The sequence below is a fragment of the Apodemus sylvaticus genome, chromosome 1, assembly GCF_947179515.1.
Source record: "Apodemus sylvaticus chromosome 1, mApoSyl1.1, whole genome shotgun sequence".
NCBI lineage: Eukaryota > Metazoa > Chordata > Mammalia > Rodentia > Muridae > Apodemus > Apodemus sylvaticus.
In genome coordinates this window covers 185,899,029-185,905,028 of record NC_067472.1, presented here as the reverse complement: position 1 = coordinate 185,905,028, position 6,000 = coordinate 185,899,029, and positions in this window count along the sequence as shown.

The window sequence follows — 6,000 nt, the reverse complement described above, 5'->3', positions numbered from 1 at the left end:
CAAACTCCCATTCTAACACATGCATGGCAAACACTTCAACTACTGGATCTTCTCCCTAGCTATGAATTCTTGTCAGCATTTCATGCTGTGTGAGAGATATAATCACTAATTTCAACATGCTTTGCTCTATAAATAGTAATTCAGCATGTGATTTCAGAAGAAATAAAGAAGCTGCAACTGTCTTACACAGAGAAAAAGACAGTCAGGTTCTGAATGTTGTGTTTTCAACAGATTAATATATTGTAAAATGCACATATTCTTACCGCAGTGATTTTCTTGCCACTTCATCACTGACTACAAAAGAGAGAGGCAAAATTTGTCATTAAACAACTGTAGGAAATATGACTATCATGTGCCAAGGCTATCCCTATATGCTTTGAAACCATTTATGAAAAGCCTTTAAAGTGAATATTTATTTGTAAGCACTAAATATATGGGGAAATCTACCTTTCCTCTTCCTTCTATTTTTAAAATACAAAGAGAAAACCTTATCAACAGTTACTACTTATGATAAATTGTTGTGCAAACTACTTAAGATGGTGAGCACTATCAGACACAAGAAGTGTCACCTTAGTCTGTATTGTTATCCCATAGTGAACTGTGAAAAGGATAGCTTCGTGTTGCCTTTGCTGCTTTTTGTCTCTAGTCTTGGGATGCTGGTAGAATTCTTAGTGAGCATACCCAGCTTGTGCAGAAGTGAAAGGGGCATCTCCAAGTATTGACTTGAACTTCCTTCACTGGGGAGGAATATTCACTCCAAAGTACAGGGAATCTCAGTCTATGGTGACTGTCATTGCAACATAGCTAAACACAGGAGACCCAAGACCTTTACAAAGCAATTCCAGCTGCAAGTGTGACACAGCTCCAGAGAGATCAGTGCATTACTCTTTGCAAATTCTTCTGAGGAAGATGCTAGAGGCCCTCAGTTCTAGCATTGGTCCCACCTCATGTGCAGTGCAAAAAAAGTTCAGCATCAACTTCCATTGCCTCCCATGGGAAGACCACCTTAGTGGTTATATGAAATGAACTATTACTCCACAGGGAGACACGTGGAAGAAACCTGGGCACAAAGAAGCAATTCGAAGGGATTAATGCCTCACATGAAACATTTTTAAATTTACTTCCACATATAAAACACTGATGGACTCAAGTATCACTCTATGTAAAAAGCCTGCCCTCCAAACAAGCTAACACATGAACAATTCTTGTTTACTTCCTTTATAGTATGTAAGACTCCACTCTACCTTCCTATGCATTACCCATGGCCAGAGCAGAGCATTTGTCCCACCAAGAAATGGGCTGAGAAAGTGGCTCTTTGGTGGACCTTATGCTTGGCATGTGAGGGGTCTCTGTCAATCCTTATCACCACAAAGAAAGCTCCATTGCTGAAATAACTTAAAAGAAACTCACCCACATTACACTAATGCTATTTCACATCGTGCTTATGTGAAGAGTCATTTAGATTCCTCTACACTATTCTCTAGCTGGTGCTTGCCAAAGGCAAATGTAGGTGTGAGAGATGCTGTGGTGACAGCTGCTGAAAGCATGAACTCTGTGGTGTTTCTCTCATTGTGAGAATCATATTTACACTCCTGGGCATATACCCAGAGGATTCCCCAGCAGATAATAAGGATACGTGCTCCACTATGTTCATAGCAGCCCCATTTATAATAGCCAGAAACTGGAAAGAACCCAGGTATCCGTCAACAGAAGAATGGATGCAAAAAAAATTGGTATATATACACAATGGAGTACTATTCAGCCATTAGAAACAATGAATTCATGAAATTCTTAGGCAAATGGATGGAGCTAGAGAACATCATACTAAGTGAGGTAACCCAGACTCAAAAGGTGAATCATGGTATGCACTCACTAATAATTGGATATTAACCTAGAAAACTGGAATACCCAAAACATAATCCACCCATCAAATGAAGTACAAGAAGAAAGGAGGAGTGGCCCCTTGTTCTGGAAAGACTCAGTGAAGCAGTATTCAGCAAAACCAGAATGGGAAGTGGGAAGGGGTGGGTGGGAGGACAGGTGGAGGGAAGGGGGCTTATGGGACTTTTGGGGAGTGGGGGGCTAGAAAAGGGGAAATCATTTGAAATATAAATAAAAAATATATCGAATAAAAAAATAAAAATAAAACTTCAATCACCTTAAAAAATGCTCAACTTAATTAGTCATTAGTGAAATGCAAATAAAAACAACCCTGAGATTTTACCTTACACAAGTCAGAATGGCTTAGAATAAAAATTCAGGAGACAGCAGATGTTGGCGAGCATGTGAAGAAAGAGGAACACTCCTCCACTGCTGGTGGGATTGCAAATTGGTACAACCACTCTGGAAATCAGTCTGGCGGTTCCTCAAAACCTGGGCACCTCACTTCTAGAAGATCCTGCTATACCACTCCTGGGCATATACCCAGAAGATTCCCCAGCATGTAATAAGTATACAAGTTCCACTATGTTCATAGCAGCCCTATCTATAATTGCCAGATGCTGGAAAGAACCCAGGTATCCCTCAACAGAAGAGTGGATGCAAACAATGTGGTATATATATATATACAATGGAGTACTATTCAGCCATTAAAAACAAGGAATTCATGAAATTCTTAGGCATATGGAGCTGAAGAGCATCATACTAAGTGAGGTAACACAGACTCAAAAGATGAATCATGGTATGCACTCACTAATAAATGGATATTAACCTAGAAAACTGGAATACCCAAAACATAATCCACACATCAAATGAGGTACAAGAAGAACAGAGGAGTGGCCCCTTGTTATGGAAAGACTCAGCGAAGCAGTATAGGGCAAAACCAGAACAGGGAAATGGGAAGGGTTGGGTGGGAAAACGGGGATGTAAGGGGGATGATGGGACTTTCAGGGAGTAGGGGTCTAGAAAAGGGGAAATCATTTGAAATGTAAATAAAAAAAACTAAAAAAAAAAAATTAAAATATTCCTGAGTGAGCCAGTTATTTATAATGTTAAGTTCTTCACATTCAAACTGAAGAAAATTAAAAATAACCGAAGATAATATATGAATTATCAAATAACTTGAGACTGAGAAATTCTAACAAGGAAAAAATCTAGATGGCTGTAATGGAATTTGGTAAATCTTCAAGTTTATCAGAAAATGTTTATAATTCCACTTTTAATCAACATAGGAATACTTTTATACCTACCATAATTGTATCTATATAAAATTTTCCATGATAATCTTCAAATCTGACATGTCTTTCTACATTTTTCTACAAATTTACCAGAAATATTTTCCATGTAAATCTTCAATTCTGTCATAAAATGTTTCTTTCCCATATTTCAATTAATTTAGCAATGTTTACATATCTACCTCTTTACTCCTTAATTTTCCATGAAAATTGCCAATCTTAACATGTTTTTCTGAAATATTTTCCATGTAAATCTTTAATTTGATCATAAAGTGTTTTTACTTCCCTTTAAAAAATAAAAAAAATAAAATAAAATAACATCCATTCTGTAAAAATCAACTTGCTGTTATGTGACTAGAGAGGACCCACCTCATGGAATAGGTGAAAAAAAATCTTTTAACTTATAAAAAGTTGATACATCAGTACATTGTTTTAAATAGACAAACATATAATAATTGTATGTAATTGTAATATCATTACAAATACAGATATAATTGTATTTAAAATTTCTTAGAAACAATTTCTTAAATAAATCTGCTTCTTAAAAGTGTTTGGCATCTTAGAAACAATGAATTCATGAAATTCTTAGGCAAATGGATGGAGCTAGAAAACATCATACTAAGTGAGGTAACCCAGACTCAAAAGATGACTCATGGTATGCACTCACTAATAAGTGGATATTAACCTAGAAAACTGGAATACCCCAAACATAATACATACATCAAATGAGGTACAATAAGAAAGGAGGAGTGGCCCCTTGTTCTAGAAAGACTCAGTGAAGAAGTATAGGGCAAAACCAGAACGGGGAGGTGGGAAGGGGTGGGTGGGAGGACAGGGGGAGAAAAGGGGGCTTATGGGACTTTTGGGGAGTGGGGGGCTAGAAAAGGGGAAATCATTTGAAATGTAAATAAAAAATATATCGAAGAAAAAAAAAGAAAAAAAAGTGTTTGGCAGCAAATTAAGAAAGGATATAAATACTGGAAATCTTGATTACCTTACTATTCTAGCAGGAACAAAACTCTTTTTCTAATTAGGATAGAATCAGTATTAATACTTGCCAATATTCTTACCTATATTATCCTGGGAAGACTTTTTCAGGATGGATTTCGGCTGTCCTCGTGGTCTTACTCCACTGAGGTATATTTTAAGAGTGTTATTTTAATAGTCATATAAAACATTAATGAAAGGCTTTGATTTCTTTGTTGTTTGATTTCCTAATTTATATTACATTACAAATTAAAAAACTATTAATTTGTTCTTCAACCAGTTGATTACATTTGGAGACATTTTCTTTACAACTTTTCCTAATGTGGAATATAGGGGAGAATTTAGCCCACAAAAATTAGCCCCCCCCCCAAAAAAACATACACAGATACAGAAAAATGCACACACACTCATGAACACACACACACACACACACACACACACACAATTACTAGTACCTCTTCAGCCTTTGTTTTGATAGTTGTACTGACTGGTATTTTTACTCTATAGACTCAATGTCAGTCTTTGGCCCTGGAGCAGCACAGCACCTTCTCTCATGGTACCTTGTGCATGTTTCACTGACTATGATGTTAGCACCCAAAAGGTTGATTTCTGGACCATCAAATAGATTTCTAGAACTCTTAAAATCCCACCACAGCTTTCACATTATTCAAGCCATTCCTTCATAACTCATTCATGGATGAATCCTGAAATCACAATCTTCCTGTTTCTGTGACAAACAAGCATTTCTATGATTTAGTAAGATAATGACAAGAGCAAAGGACAATAAAACCTAGTGGGCACTTGTGGTTTTACTGTGGAACTGTTCAGAATTCCAAATAGAAGTTAACATGTGTAATTTGAAAGGAGTCTGAATAGTTTTGAGTACTGAAAAGTTTTGAATATTCATTTTCAACATTAGCTTTGATGATTTGGGAAATTTTCAAACATTTTCAATATTATTTTCCTCTCTTGTGGAAGTAATTAATCGTAATGAGCACAGAATTGGCTTGAAATACAACTTTAAATTTTCTACCAAACCATTTTCTAAACAGGAATGGATAGGCCTTGGCCTTTATGTTCATGTCCAAATGAGGTGGAAGACAAAAGCCCCCGTTGTAGAGAGGTAAATATTAGTTACACTATCATTCAGATAATCGATTGAGAGTGAAAGGATTCATTTCTGTGGAAAACAGATGTGAACAGATCATTGATGGATGGAGCATTCTGGAAGACATGGGTGCCTTCCAACAACTACGAAAGACGCTACACCTGACAAAATGGTCCTTTGCATGTAAAGCTGGTTGTCAGAGGAGGAAAGAAATGCATTGGCATCCTGTAGTAATGACTGAAAATGGAGAACCACCCCAATTTATGTAAACGTACTGACAAGAGAAATGCCTGAAATGACAGCTACTAGTGTGGGTCTTAGTTCACAAATTGAATTCAGTAAGGCTTGGAAAGTCAAGGAAGCTTAGATGGACAGCCATGTTCCTAGCTAATCCCAGCAGGCTCTTTTTCCAAACTGCAGAGTTGGTTCTTGGAAATGGTGGGGGAATGTGATGGGCATGTTCATAGGAACCACACTGAGAACGTTCTCAAGTGAATAAGCATGCATTATACTGTGAAACTTGTAAGACAAAGGTCTCAAAGTACTCCCAACAAGAATTTGCTTCCTCTCTTTGAACTTATCTACTATTACTGTATAGTTAATAAACCTTACCAGGACAAAGGTCTTTCATCGTTAAAATAAAAGACTTCTGAAAATAAAAACAAAATATATTTTATTACAACTAGAGAAAAACCTTACCTATAAAAATGATCAGATTCAATGTTAGTATCA